The sequence below is a fragment of the Pseudorca crassidens genome, chromosome 17 (genome assembly GCF_039906515.1).
Source record: "Pseudorca crassidens isolate mPseCra1 chromosome 17, mPseCra1.hap1, whole genome shotgun sequence".
Classification (NCBI taxonomy): Eukaryota; Metazoa; Chordata; class Mammalia; order Artiodactyla; family Delphinidae; genus Pseudorca; species Pseudorca crassidens.
Genome location: NC_090312.1, coordinates 75,358,522 through 75,373,953, shown reverse-complemented (window position 1 = coordinate 75,373,953; position 15,432 = coordinate 75,358,522). Strand labels below are relative to the sequence as shown.

Genomic DNA, 15,432 nt, shown 5'->3' with positions numbered 1-15,432 from the left:
TAGTCTCCTATTTGCTGCAATCTCATGGGAAGACAGCTATATTATATTTCCAACTCTATAGTTGTAGCTGTTCAACTAACACTCGTAGTCACTGTAGCCGTTCCATCTCCATGTCTCCTCTCATGCACTCTCCCAGGCTCTTCCAGCTGCCAGTAAACCTTTGACCTAAAGCCATCCCATCTCTGCAATCTCACTGTTCTTTCCTAGGTAAGACGCTGTAAAGTTCCTTTCCTTAAAATTTACCCTGTCCATGTCCCACTTCTTCTGGGTCTGTTTCTATAAGATGATTCATCCACTTAACTATTCAGTCAGTCCATCAGTTACCCACCCATTCATTTAACCACAGCGCATAATCCTACGGGCCACTCAACTAGCCAGATGCTAAAGATGTTCAGAGACAACAGGACAAACCCCTGCTTTTATGGGCTTGCCTTCTAGGGACAGGATAATGGAGTCATTTAACTCATTTTAACTTAATTACCTCTTTAAGAACCCTAACTCTAAATACAGCCAATGTTATGGATTGTGTTGTGTCCTTTCAAAATTCGTTATGTTGAGGGAATTCCCTGGTGGTCCAGGGGTTAGGACTCGACGCTTTCACTGCTGTGGCCTGGGTTCGATGCCTGGTCAGGGGACTAAGATCCTGCAAGCTGTGTGGCTCAGCCAAAGAGCAAACAAAACAAAACAAAACAAGCAAAAACTCCGTATGTTGAATTCCTAACCCGCAATGTGACTGTCTTCAAAGATAGGATCTTTAGGGAGATAATTAAGGTTAAATAAAAGCACAAGGGTGGGGCCCTAATCCGATAGGTCTGGTGTCCTATGAGAAGAGGAAGGGGCACCAGAAATGTGCCGGCACAAAGGGAAGGTCGTGTGAGGACACAGCTACAGGTGGTGGTTATCTGTAAGCCAAAGAGAGAAGAATCAGGAGAACCAAAACTGTCAAAATTTTGACCTTGGACCTGTAGCTTTCAGAACTGTGAGAAAATAAAGTTATGTTGTTTAAGACACCCAGTCTGTGGCGTTTTGTTATGGCAGCCCTAGCAAGTTAATACAGTCACATTCTGAGGTACTGAGGGTTAGGACTTCAATATGTGAACTGGGGAGAAACAAAATTCAGACCATAACACATAGTTACACATTGACTAAGGAGGAGGCAAAGCCAAACTAGCAAAGAATTTCAAGAAAAGTGTCCCGAGCAAAGCACAAGGTCCCTGGGGACAGGAGCGAGTTCCCCTTATAGGCAGAATGGTCCATCTAGAAGTCCAGTGTGCTTAGGGCAAAATAGTCCAGGGAGAATAACAAGGTCAACTTGGAGGCAAGGCCAGATTATATAGAACCGTGCAGGACATGGAAAGAAGTTTGAATCTCATTTAAGGGGTAGGCACATTTGGATGGCTTTCAGCTGATGAGTGACATGATCTGATTTGTACTTTTGAAAGATCACCTTTTTCTTGATGTATAGGATGGGTTGTAGCTCGGCTAAAATGGAAGTGCCAATAACCGTGAGGAAGGGATGGGAAGAATCTAGATGACTGAAAATGGACTAGAAGGAAGTGATAGAGACAAAAAGGAATAGACGGACTTGAGAAATCTTTTGCAGGAAGGACCCTGAGGACTTGTTGATAGATTAGATATTAGGGATGAAGGAAAGCGGAGATTCACAGATCATATGTAGATTTTTTGCCTCGAATACTTGGGTGGATAGTAGGAGTATTTTACTGTGATAGGAGCACTAAGGAGGAACAAATTTGATGAAGGGTGGAAAATGAGCATTTGTGTTTAAATTGTTAAGGACAATAGTGTAAATATCCCTTAGTGACTCAGCTGACCAAATCACGTGGGGTTTAGTTGTTGCTTTGTTTTGTTGTTAGCAAACATCTGGTTCTTGAACTACAAGATTCATTGTTGGGCTTCCCTGGTGGCGCAGTGGTTGAGAATCTGCCTGCTAATGCAGGGGACACGGGTTCGAGCCCTGGTCTGGGAGGATCCCACATGCCCCGGAGCAACTAGGCCCATGAGCCACAACTACTGAGCCTGCACATCTGGAGCCTGTGCTCCGCAACAAGAGAGGCCGCCATAGTGAGAGGCCCACGCACCGCGATGAAGAGTGGCTCTCGCTTGCCACAACTAGAGAAAGCCCTCTCACGGAAACGAAGACCCAACACAGCAAAATAAATAAATTAATTAATAAACTCCTACCCCCAACATCTTCTAAAAAAAAAAAAAAAAGATTCATTGTTGATGGCTGTCTTTTAATAAATGTTATTTCAGTCCAAGTCTCATTTTAACTTTTCTTCCCTATTTTCTTTCTTTCATGATATGCACAGCCTTCTGGTGGTTTTCTAGAAGCATAATTCCCATATGTAATTTTGTTCCTGTGGAAAAGTCCGTTTTGGATTACACTATCCAAAATAACGTTCCAGGAATAGAAACTCATGCATCCTATACTTGAGTACTAGTTATATATATAAAAATTAAACATCCAATAATCTTCTTCTACAGAATGCAGTAGACTTTAATAATATTTGATACAAAATAGCATTTGCAGTACCCTCAAGCTTTTAAAGTTCATTCTCTTAGAACATTACGAAAGCTGTCCCATATTTAAGAACTACACGGTGCTGCTCACACACATGTCCTTCACTAGCATCTCTCCTCAATTTTCTCTTGAATTTCTGAATAAGTGTTCATTTGAAGGAAAGTGGTTATAAGCACACAGAAGGGACAGTAATCCTTTACGTTGCAGGGGACAGGGAGATACTGAGACACAGGTGAGTGATATGGTTGGGTTCACATTTTAGATGGATGGATTTTTCTGGGGACTGTGGAGGAATGGTAGGAAAATGGAAACACTTGCAGCAGGGGATCAGTGAGAGAACCATGCCAGCACAGAAGGGCAGGGAGACACAGCCAAGAAAGACCTGAACTAAGGCAGGTGGTAGAGGTAGAGAGGAAGAAGACACTGAAAAAAATATTTCTCACATAGAATGAGAAGCACCAGGTGACCAACTGCCAGTTTTCTGATTTGAGTGACGGTATATCAGGTAACGCCACCGACTGAAGGAAGAAAAAATAATAATAATAACATGTTGGAGGGGGATATATGTAATGGTTAATTTCCTGCATCAGCTTGACTGGACTCAGTGCACAGATTGAAACCTTATTTCTGGGTGTGTCTGTGAGGGTGCTATCAGACAAGATTAGCACTTGAGTGAGTGACTCAGAAAGATAGACTGCCCTCTCCAAGGTTGCAGGGGCTGCAGGGGCATCATTCAATCCATTGAGGGCTTGAATAGGACGAAAGAGGGAGGAAGGAGGAATTTGAGAGATTTGCCCCTTTTTTCCTGCCTCACTGCCTGAGCTGGGACATCTCACCACGTCTTCTTCTGTCCTCAGCTTAGGATTAACGCCATCAGCTCCCCCTGGTTCTCAGGCCTTCAGATTGAGTGTGAATTTCATCACCAGCTTTCCTGGATCTTCAGCTCACAGATGGAAGACTGTGGGACTCGTCAGTCTCCATAATCACATGATCCAACTCCTCATAATAAATCTCCTTCTACATATACAGAAACCTCTCTCTCTCTCTCTCAAGAAATACAAGGAAAGAATAGGGCACCGGTGGGGATGGATGCTTGGTGGCTGAGAAACAGAACAAAACAAAGCAAAACACAAGGAAATAACATACATACATATCTATCTATCTATCTATCTACCTATCTATCTATCTATGTATATCTATATAAAACGAGATAGAGAGACAGAGAAATATCCTGTTGGTATTGGTTCTGTTTCTATGGAGAGCCCTGACTAATACAACACAGGAGTGAAAGTAATTAATTGTTTTTTGAACAAGATGAGTTTGAGGTATTTGTGGATGTCCAAGAGGAGATGCTTTTAGGTAGAATCTCATAAAAGAGATCAAGACTAGAAATATACATTTGGGATTCACTGGCCATAACCAGTAGATGAATCCCCAAGAGTGTGAGATTGTCAGGAGGGTCAAATAGATTTAGAAAAGCAAAGGGCCAAAGACAGAACCTGTGAAAACATCAAAATTTAAGTGGTGGAGAGAGATAGCAAAACATCTGGTAGCTATTGTTTTAATATATAAATATACGATATATATTATAGAAATTCAATTAATAACTTTCATAATTAGACATTTATAAACCAGGAAAGGGAGAACTTTGCAATATGAAACCTGAAGATTTTGAAAGCATGATTTGACAGAAATTAATATCATTCTCCAGAAAACTGTATGTCATCTTGGTTTTAACATCAGTCCTAATATCAGTACTAATCTAACGTATAGCTGGAGTGAAACAAACATGTGCATGCACACACATGCATACACACTGCTAAAGCAGTGTCAGCAAGAGTCTAAAATTCTGCAGCAGAGGCTTACCCTCATTACTATTATTATAGTCGTTTAAAAGATGTGATTCAGTGCAAAATTCCTCAGGGTGAAGTGCACAGAAGACTAGCAATCATACAGTACAAAGGAATTTGCCAATGGTCGGCAAGTTTCAGGACAAGAAACAGTGAAAAGCTTTGCTAACACGTATTTAACAAATTCGAAATGTAAGTCTATGATGTTCACAAAATGCCAAATGTATTTAATAATCATTGATTATAAAGTGCTGTGCACGCACTTTCAAAGACTGTGCTGGTATTTTTTTATCTTGAAAAACATATACTGTCTCATCATTTAAATGACATATTTGTTAACTTTAAAAATTTTCCTTGTTATGATTATGTTTCTTTAAGTTCTTGATTAATTTAAATAAACTAGATTAGCTGTTCAAAATTGATTCACAACTGCATTAAAAATATCAATAAAACAGCAATGTAAATATACTTACTCAAATTAATGTTTTAAATATAATAGTAAATAGAACTCCAGGGCAAATCTAAGATGTGAATCTGCAACTATGATGATTTCATACATGCATCCAAAAAATAAGAGTGAGATGAGAAAAATAAGATAATACAAAATACCTGAGGATTTCTTGTTTTACCTCTGGCAGCTAGACCATTGTCTGTTATAAAACTGTGACAATTAGTGGCAGGAAGTTATCAAAGCTTTATGCTATTTTCAAAGAAAACATAGTTACTCTTCTAGTAAATCACAACATTTTCACAAATAAGCATAAAATAATGCTCATTATTTGGAAATAATCTACAAAAAAAACCAAACATAAGTCCCTAATTTTGAAAAAAAATTTGTGAACCCCATCACAAAGATAGTAACAAATTATATGTTCAAGAAAAAGCATAAGAACCTGTTATTGTGGGAGCAGCTGGGGGAGAAGCTGTTCTAAGTCCCATCCTGAGAGCAGAGGCTTGGCTCCACACTGCTGGAGCATGATGGGAAGGATCACAACAGAAGAACAGGCCAAGCATTCAGTTTGAAGTAGACCCAGTTGTTCCCACCTGGAGCCTTTCTCATGAATCCACGTCCAGCAGATGGGCGCATGAGAAAGGAAACAGGGTTCATGGGCTTCTATTTGCATTATCTCAGACAAAAGCTGCTTATTGTGAAGATTGAATGTCAGTATATGTAGAATAACATCAGGGAAAGGGAAAGAGTAGGAAATTCCAAAAACCTGTCCCCCAACACAAGCAGCAAATACACTGGCAAAAACAGTTGAAGTCAAGTTCATGAGAACTCTGGAAACGCATCAGATGTGAACAGCAAGCAGGTGAATGCTTAAATAAGAACAAAAGAGCTGAATCTCAGCTTTAAATTCTGAGAAAAATTCTGTCAAATCATTAGCTGTCTACTGAGCTAACAGAACAGAAACTTCAGTGGCCATACAGAATGAACAATACAGACTTTAGAAAATCAGTACAGAAAAATCACCATACAAACAAACAGCAACTACTCCAACAAGTAGCAACAAAAAGCCTTGGGAAGGAGGGAGAATCTGATCTCCAGATTTATTATATTATAATATTCAGAATGTCCAGTTTTAAACAAAATATTACAATTTGTACAAAAAAACATGAAAGTATAGCCCATAAAAAGGAAAAAAAGAAATTACTTGAAACTATTCCTGAAAAAGCCCAGACACCAGACTTATTAAACAAAGACTTTAAATCAAGTATTTTAAATATATCCAAAGAGCTCAAAGAAGCCACATACAGATATCTAAAGCAAATCATTAGAAATCTGTCTCATCAAATAAAGAATATCAATAAAGAGATATAAATTATAAGAAGGAATCAAATAGAGATCCTAGTGCTGAAAAGTACAATAATTGAAATGAAAATTTTACTAGAAACTTTCAACCGCAGACTTGAGCAGATAAAATAATCAGTAAACTTCAGACAGGTCAATGGAGGTCATTTAGTCTGAGGAACAGAAAAGGAAAAGAAAAAGGAAAATGAACAGAGCCAAGAGACAGGTCAAACCTCCTAAAGTGTACCCTCATACACATAATAGGAATCTTAGTGGGAGAAGAGAAGAAGAATATTTGAATAATAATTGCTGAAAACTTCCCAAATTTGATGAAATATATAAATCTACACATCTAAGAAGCTCAACAAATCCAAATAGGAGAAATTTAAAGACATTTACACTGAGACACATTATAATCAACATCCAAGTGCATACACACACACACACACACACACACACACAGACACACAAGAATCTGAAAGCAACAAGAGAGAAGAGATTCATCATGTACAAGGGAACTTCAATAAGGTTAACAACTGATTTCTAATTAGAAACCATGAAGGCTAGGAAGCAGTGTGATGACATATTCAAAGTCCTGAAAGAACAAAAAAACTGTTAACCAATAATTCTATATCTGGCAAAACTATCTTTCAAAAATGAAGAAATTAAGACACTGCCAAAAAAAAATGAGGAAGTTCACCACTAGTAGAAGTTCCCTATAAGAAATGCTAATGGGAGTCCTTCAGTCTGAAAGGGCACTAGACAGTTTTTTGAATCCATAGGAAGAAATAAAGAACACCAATAAAGGTAACTACATAGGTATACTCAGTATTACTATATTTTTGGTTTGGTTTATAACATTTTATTTTCCTATGTGATATAACATATAACTACATAAGACAATAAGATACAGATCTACACTGAAAGGCAAACAATGTACAAAGGGGTAATTTGTGACAACAATGAAAAGGGAGTTTAGAGCTATATAAGATTTTGTATCTATTGAGAGCTATATCAGCAAAGATTTTGTATACTCTTGAACCTAAATTCAATTAAGTATTAATTTGAACTAGATTGTTATAAATTAAAATATTAATTGCATTAAAATGTTAAAGGGTAACCACTAAGAAAATAACTTAAAAATATTCGGTAAAGGAATGGGAAGAAAATCAAAATGAAACATTAGAAAAAATTCAATTAATCACAAAAGAAGGCAATACTGGAGGAAGTAAAGAACAAAAATAGATATGGCATTGGGAAAATGACTAGCAAAATGGTACAAGTAAGTTCTTCCTTATTAGTAACAACTTTAAATGTAAATGGATTAAAATCTACAATTAAAAGACAGAGATTGGAATAATTGATTTTAAAAATGATCTACATTTTTAAATGTAGTCTACAGAGATTAGTTTAGATCCAAGGACACCAATAGGTGGAAATAAAAAGACCATAAAAGATCATCCATGCAAACAGTACTAAAACAGAGACAGAGTAGCTTAATTAATATCAGATAAAAGAGACTTTAAGACAAAAATGGTTATGAGACAAAGAAAAATATTATATAATGATAAAGTGGACAATACATCAAGATGATATAACAGTTATAAAAATACATCTCACCTAACAATCTCACCAAATGATACAAAGCAAAACCTGATAAATTTAAAGGGAGAAATTGAAAGTTTGAAAATAATAGCTGAAGACTTCAAAACCTCACTTTAAATAATGCATAGACCAACTAGACAAGAAAAAAAGGACAGGGAAATAGAAGACAACAAGACTATAAATCAATTAGATTTAACAGACAAATAGAGAACGTTCATTCCTTCCAACAAAAGCAAAATACACATTCTTCTCTAGTGCACGTGAGAATATCTTCCAGGATATACCATATGTTAGGCCACAAAATAAGGTTCAATAAATTTAAAAAGATTGAATCATATAAATTTTCTGACCACAATGGAATGAAATTAAAGGTCAATAAAAAAAGAAAATCTAGGGCTTCCCTCGTGGCTTAGTGGTTAAGAATCCGCCTGCCAATGCAGGGGACACGGGTTCAAGCTCTGGTCCGGGAAGATTCCACATGCCGTGGAGCAACTAAGCCCGTGCGCCACAACTACTGAGCCTGTGCTCTGGAGCCCATGTGCCGCAACTACTGAAGCCCGCACGCCTAGAGCCTGTGCTCCGCAGCAAGAGAAGCCACCGCAATGAAAAGCCCACGCACCACAATGAAGAGTAGCCCCCGCTCCCTGCAACTAGAGAAAGCCCGCCAGCAACAACAAAGACCCAACGCAGACAAAAATAAATTTAAAAAAGAAAGAAAATCTGGAAAATTCATAAATATGTTAAAATTAAACACACTCTTGAACAACAAATCCGTTGAAGAAATCTCAGGGAAAGTTAGAGAATACTTTGCAATGAATGAAAACAAAAACACTGCACACGAAAATTTATGGCCTGTAATGAGAGCAGTGCTCAGACAGAAATTTATAACAGTAAATGCCCATGCTAAAAAAACAAACAACTCAATTATAAAATAGGCAGAGGACGTGAATACACGTTTTTCTAAAGAAGACATAGAGATGGCCAACAAGCACATGAAAAGATGCTCAATATCACTAATCATCAGGAAAATGCAAATTAAAACCACAATGAGATATCACCTTACTCCTATCTCAATGGCTATTATTAAAAAGACAACAAATAACGAGTGCTGGCGAGGATGAGGAGAAAACGGAATCCTTGTGCACTGTTGGTGGGAATATAAATTGGTGCAGCCACTATGGAAAACCGTATAGAAACTCCTCAAACAATTAAAAATAGATCTACCATATGATCCAGTGATTCCGCTCATGGGTATTTACCCAAAGAAAATGAAAACACTAATTTAAAAAGATATATGCACCCACTGTAGCATTATTTACAATAGACAAGATATGAAAGCAACCTAAGTGGTCATCAATAGGTGAATGGATAAAGTGGTAGACGTATACAATGGAATGTTATCCAGCCATAAAAAAGAATGAAATCTTGCCATGTGTGATAACATGGATGGACCTAGAGGGTATTTTGCTAAGTGAAATAAATCAGAAAGAATGGCAAATACTAGATGATTTCACTTACGTGTGGAATCTAAAAAATAAAACAAATGAGAACAACAACAAAAAAGCCCAGAAACAGAGTCATGGGTACAGAGAGCAAAGAGGTGGTTGTCAGAAGGGTGGAGGGAGGGGAGATGAGAGAAACAGGTGAGGGAGAGGAAGAGGTACAAACTTTCAGTAACAAAATAATTGATTCACAGGTATGAAATGTACAGTGTGGGGAACAGTGTCAATAATTATGTAACCTCTTTGTACGGTGACAGATGACAAGTAGACTTATCATGGTGATCATTTTGAAATGTATAGAAATAGCAAATCACTATGCTGTGTACCAGGAATTAACATAGTGTTGTAGGTCAACTATACTTCAAAAATAAACAAACAGACTCATGGAAAAAGAGATCATATTTGTGGTTATCAGAGACAGGGGATGGGAAAAGTGAGGATTGGATGAAGGCAGTCAAAAGGTACAAACCTTCAGTTATAAGATAAATAAGTACTAGGGATGTGATGTACTACATGATAAAGATAATTAACAATGCTGTACCTTATATATGAAACCTAAGAGTTCTTATCACGAGGAAAATTTTTTTTTTCTATTTAATGCTGTATGTATATGAGATGATGGATGTTCACTAAATTTACTGTGGCAATCATTCCATGATGTATGCAAGTCAAAACATTATGCTGTACATCTTAAACTTATACAGTGCTATATGTCAATTATATCTCAATAAATCTGGAAGAAAAAAAGAGAAATGTTCATTAAAATAACACATATAAATTTCTTCTCTGTTTTTTTATGATGGTTTTGTCATTACAGACTATACAACTGAATTACTGCCAATTTTTTTTCCTTTTCAGACGTTGTCTCAGATTGTACTAGTGACTTTTTTTCCCTCCATGTTTTAACCTTTTACACATTCACTGCTCTAATTTTTTATATATATTCCCCCTTTCCTCCTTTTCCCCTTTTTCTTTTTTTTCCATCAAATGATATAATTTCACTAAATGTTTGATATTTTTAAAAGCCTAAATTTGATTAAGATCTTTTTTTCAGCTAATAGTAATCCTTTACTTTTACACAATGTTTTAGCGTTAACAAAAGGTTATCATGATTCACTTTGTTATAAAGCAGAAACGAACACACCATTGTAAAGTAATTATTCTCCAATAAAGATGTTAAAAAAAAAAAGAAAAAAGAAATACTTCTTTTCAGATAGTGGTGCATCATGGTCGTCAGACGTGGCAGGGCGAGGTCGGCATCCAGCCGCCCCACACACCTGGGGAGAGCCGGCCCGAGGAGACGGGCACTTAGGAGGCTGAGGCAGCAGAGGGGTCAGTATTTCTGTGCTTCGAGGGCGGCCCCTGAATCTGCCTTGAGAACAACATGACATCATCTGGCTTCGTGGAAGTTTACATTTTCCCCTAATATCCCCCAAGTCTGGATAAACAGTATTTCTATTTCTTCCCTTAGAAAGCAGTTGATTTATTTACCTGCAGCAATTAATTTCATTTAAGGGGGCTGATAGAAATACTTATGATGTATCAGGATGAAAAATTTAAAAAAAATTTAAAAAAAAAAGGTTATCATAATTGCACCATTTAGGATTCAAAACAAATTTGTGAAATAGATAGAAAAGACATTTGACTTCAGTAACAGCTCAGGAGCCAAGATGTAGTTTATAGTATCAGAGAAAGGGGCAAATCCAGACCATCAGTCATATAGAGAGAAATACAGCTGTCAGTCACATGCTTTGTAAACTCTACCAAATAGAACCAGTTAAGGGACGAGCAATACAATTACGAATAATTTTATTTTTTTAAAAAAAGTCATCTCGGTGAAAAGTATTCAAACATAAAGTGTTGGAAACTCTGCACTGAAAACTCAAGATAAAACTTTGCTTGAAGACTGGAAAATCAAAACGTCAAAGAGAACATATATAGCAAACAATAAAGGGAATGCTAACACACAAACTATATCATCCGAGGTTAACTGAGGATTTGTCCCAAGATGAAGGAACTGCAAATCAATAGAAATTCCACGCGATTCAACAAAGCGGTACATTTTCACAAAGGATGACTTTATAAAAACCTTACAAAATGATGCAAAGGATCTAAAAGTCAGAAACTAGATAAAAGCACCAGAAAAAAAGAAAGAAGCTCAAATACTCTGAACTAATACCTCAATTTATGCCCTTCAAAACAACCCCTAACAATTGTGAAGTGTCAGTACTGAGGACTTAACAGCATTCGACAGATTCTTCTCAACTAAGTCATAGTCTGATTGTGGCCGGCAATTGCAGTTAGGAAGGGAGAGAGGGAGGAAAGGGAGAAGGGTGGAGAGCCAGTGAAAGAACAGAAAAACATGGAAAGAAGGGAGGAAGGGAGGGAGGGAGGGGAGGAAAGGAGCTAACCTATGGCCAGAAGAGAACAGCTTAATGATTAGGAAATCAAATGGTACCACACCACCTCTCGCTGAAAATGAATGAGGTGAAAGCAGATGGCAGAGACAAGGATTTATGTGAGGAAAAGACAGTGGGAACAGTAAAAGCCTTTCCTAACGACACCAAAACTAGAAATCATTCTTGGCAAGAGCACGTCTAAATAAGTCCATTTTCGTCTCACGGTATCCTGTTGAGGCCACTTAAAGAGTACATCACAGTAAATGCCCTCCACAGCTGAGACAGCCCTTAGTCTTGTGGGAGTCAATCACTGGTACTCCTTGGAACCCCCCATAATCAATGTAATTCCAGGCTGTGTGTCTTTGCAGTGGCCATTAATATACCACTGGCATGTTGAGATAGTTAGGATCTGTTTGCTACAGGAACCACTGTCTAAGAGCCAGTACACTTATGTTCAGTTCAAGTAAACCCTGGTGACATAGGAAAAGGATCCAATAACATTCAACCAAAATTCTAAAGCCAGTTCTACAAGCAACCTACCATTTATGGAAGAATCAAGTACTTGACAAATCAAAGTATTCTCCCTTTAAGTAAAGCTAAATAAATAATGTGTTGTGACCACGACTCCACATATCAAAGGAAATGTGAACTGAAGGAATTAGTAAAAAATATAATGCCACTTTGGGCTTCCATTTTTCAGCTTTCTTTGGTCATAAAAGTGACTTAGGACAATAATTATGCTGTTATTTCAGTAAAAATACAGCTCTCTAAGGAAATTTGCAAACTTTTTAAAGAGAAGTTGTTCTGTTTGGAAGTAGAGCATTGATCAAAATTGTAACATGAAGTAAAATTTTCACTTTTTCAGAATCAGGATTAAAAGAAACTCAGTTTCATTAATACGAGGATATTAAAAAGTTAGATTTTACCTAGGTGATGTTTGAAGTGTAATTTTATCCTCAGATTCTCAAGGGTTATCTGAGTAGCATTTCTATTTCTCTGAGAACCATTCTACCTAAAAATCTTTCTCTCATATAAATTTCATGAATTTATTATGTTGATCCAAGCAAAGCTTTCACTCTACCCTTCAATCACCGGTACTTCTCTTAATGATTACAGATACTAAGAACTCGGTTTTGGTTTGGTCATTGTTTTTGTTTTCCATTTACAAATGTGGTGCAGGCTCCAATTTCATGACAGATTCTAAACATGGAGTTAAATTTTAGTTCTCAACTCTGGTGCCCACCAGAATCACCTGGGAGCTTTAAAATATATACCCAGGTTCCACACCAAAGATTCAGTTAATTATAGCCAGTCTCCAGAAAAATCTGAGCATCGTTAGTTCTTGAACTTCTTCAAGTGAGTTTAGGTTGCGTCTAGGATTGAGAAACGCTGGTGAAGGAAACCGAAAGCCACACGTCCCTTTTTTCCTACGATGATAATGACCATAATAGGAATATTTCAGTCTGGAAAAATTAGAACTCAGGGCACTATATTGTTTAAGTCTGGAAAAGCATAAGACTAGAAAGGAGCATGCCATTGTAAAAAGACAGTTATTCATATATTATTCTAAAATTTTCCATATGCAAAATAAGTCTTGGTAGATTCAGAATTAATTGCTATAGACCTAGTATGGAGAGACTGAACACAGCTATTAGCTCTGAACAAGATGGTGAAATGGACAAAATGGGTCTGGCGTGTGCTGCTCTTCCCTTTCTTCTCTCTCCATCCCATTCCCTCTGAATTTTCAATACTAGGCTCACCCCATAAGGCTTCTCTAGGAAGCTAAGTTCACAGGAAAATAATTCCAAAAGATAAGACAAATGACTCCTTCTTTGGAGTCAATTTTTTTATTGTTTAACACACACCTGATAACACGATGACAACAGCCATGCAAACAAAGAGAAGTCTGATGAACAAAAATACATTACTAGTAAAGCAATTATACTCCAATAAAGATTAAAAAAAAGAAAAAGAAAAAAAATACATTACTAGATGAAATAGTTGTGCTTACCTTTAAATGTGGACATGTATCTCTCCTGCGGTACTACATCCATAAGTTTCCTGGATGATTTTCTTGGCTACAAAAGGAAAAACCATCTCTTTAGTTTTTAAACAAGGCAATAAAATGTGTTTGAAATTTGGCCGTGCCACTTTATGACCCTAGGAAAGAAACTTTTCTAAGCTTCAACTGTAGAATGATGAAATAATAAAATATAAACATCAGACAGAATAAGGCATCCAATACAGATGAAAAATTTCAGTAAGTGTTAACTGTTATTATGATAAAACGATTTGAAGTTTCACCATTTTCTTAAGAAAACATTCTTTCATCTCAAGATTATTTATAGGCCTTGTTTTTTCAAAGCACTTTAACTGCTATCATTTCATATTATACTTGGAGAAGACAGTCACTGGAGACACGATAGCAATTTTTAAAAATCGTATTAGACATGTGGGTGAAGTTTTAGGGTATTGCTTATCAAAGAATCTCATCAGAATCACTTGGAAACTCTTTAAAATACAAATTCCTGTACCACCCACAGATCAATCCAATGTGAATCTCATGGGGACCTTAAGCTGCTGAAGCAATTCTTATGCACAGTAAGGTTTGAGAATGGATTCTTTAGGAAGACACTTCACAATGTACAGAAGATTGTTTACACTCAGAGCTGTTCATAGACAAAGGAGTTATCCTGCAAGGGTTTTCTGTCTCTGGAGAGCAGAATGGCCATTTGGTGCAAAAGCTAGGGAACATCTTTAAACATAGGAAGGGTAACCAACCCATGGGAGCTAGGGTGAAGTTCCCTCCCAATCCAAAAATTCAATTCCAAGCAAATTTTTATAAAGCACCAATTATGAAACAGAAACTCCCATAAACATTTCACATAATTCATTTAACCAGTCCGCAAGAGAGTTTTTAGCTAAGGAAAATAAATTCACAGAAGTTACATTTTGTCCAAGAAGGGATCCAAATCTCAGCTTCTCATTCCAAATAGAGGATGCTTTTCACCACTCTAACTCCTCTGGGCATAAAAACACCTCCTCTCTTGACTTTCCTGTTTCTCCTTAATAATCCCATCCACTCAGTCTCAAGGCCACCTGTTGTTATCCAGCACGTCTCAGAGATATGATTATATCATTGCTGTGTCTTCCTCAGCCCCGTTTTTAATCAATATCCTATTGATTTCACTTCCAAAACTGTCCTCTCGTATTTCCTTCTCTTCTGTCTTCCCAATCCCATGACTCCAGACCAAGTTCTATTATTGTATGGGCACCTTCCCCAGCCAATCCATTTTATTCATAGCCACTAAATTAACTTTCATAATGAAAAATCTAGAGTATGTTACTTCCTTGATTAAATATATGAAATACTCTCCCTTCCTACACACACACAAAAAACAGTCTGACATTTTTAACTAAATGAGTTTTCAAAGATTTTATATGAGAGCTTCCGTCTGTGTGGGGAGCTCTGTTTCATACTATTCCTTTTCACCTACCACGATTTCCAACCAAATGGAACAATAGTTCCCTTGTGAACACAGCTCTGATTTTCTGGCCTCTTTCTGATTCCTCAGGTTGGTGGCCACCTGTCTGGTTACACCTCCCAGGCAAATGGGAGTTAGGATATCTGGTGTTCCAGATTTTTAGAAGCAGAAGCAGGGCAGTGTGGGGAATCAGGCAATATAATACAAGAGGCAATGTTTGGAGAAGAAAGGTCACCAAAATTTAGATGGAATATTGT

At 37.1% G+C, this 15,432-nt stretch overlaps 1 long non-coding RNA gene across 3 annotated transcripts in view; it reads right to left on the bottom strand.

The window, feature by feature from the left end:
- The window catches only part of LOC137209856 (uncharacterized), a 395,103-nt gene that overhangs the window by 214,297 nt on the left and 165,374 nt on the right, over window positions 1-15,432 (bottom strand). For all 3 annotated transcript variants that reach the window (XR_010936138.1, XR_010936139.1, XR_010936140.1), the window contains one exon: window positions 13,702-13,768. This is a non-coding gene — a long non-coding RNA (uncharacterized lncRNA). The remainder of the gene's footprint in view (window positions 1-13,701; window positions 13,769-15,432) is intronic.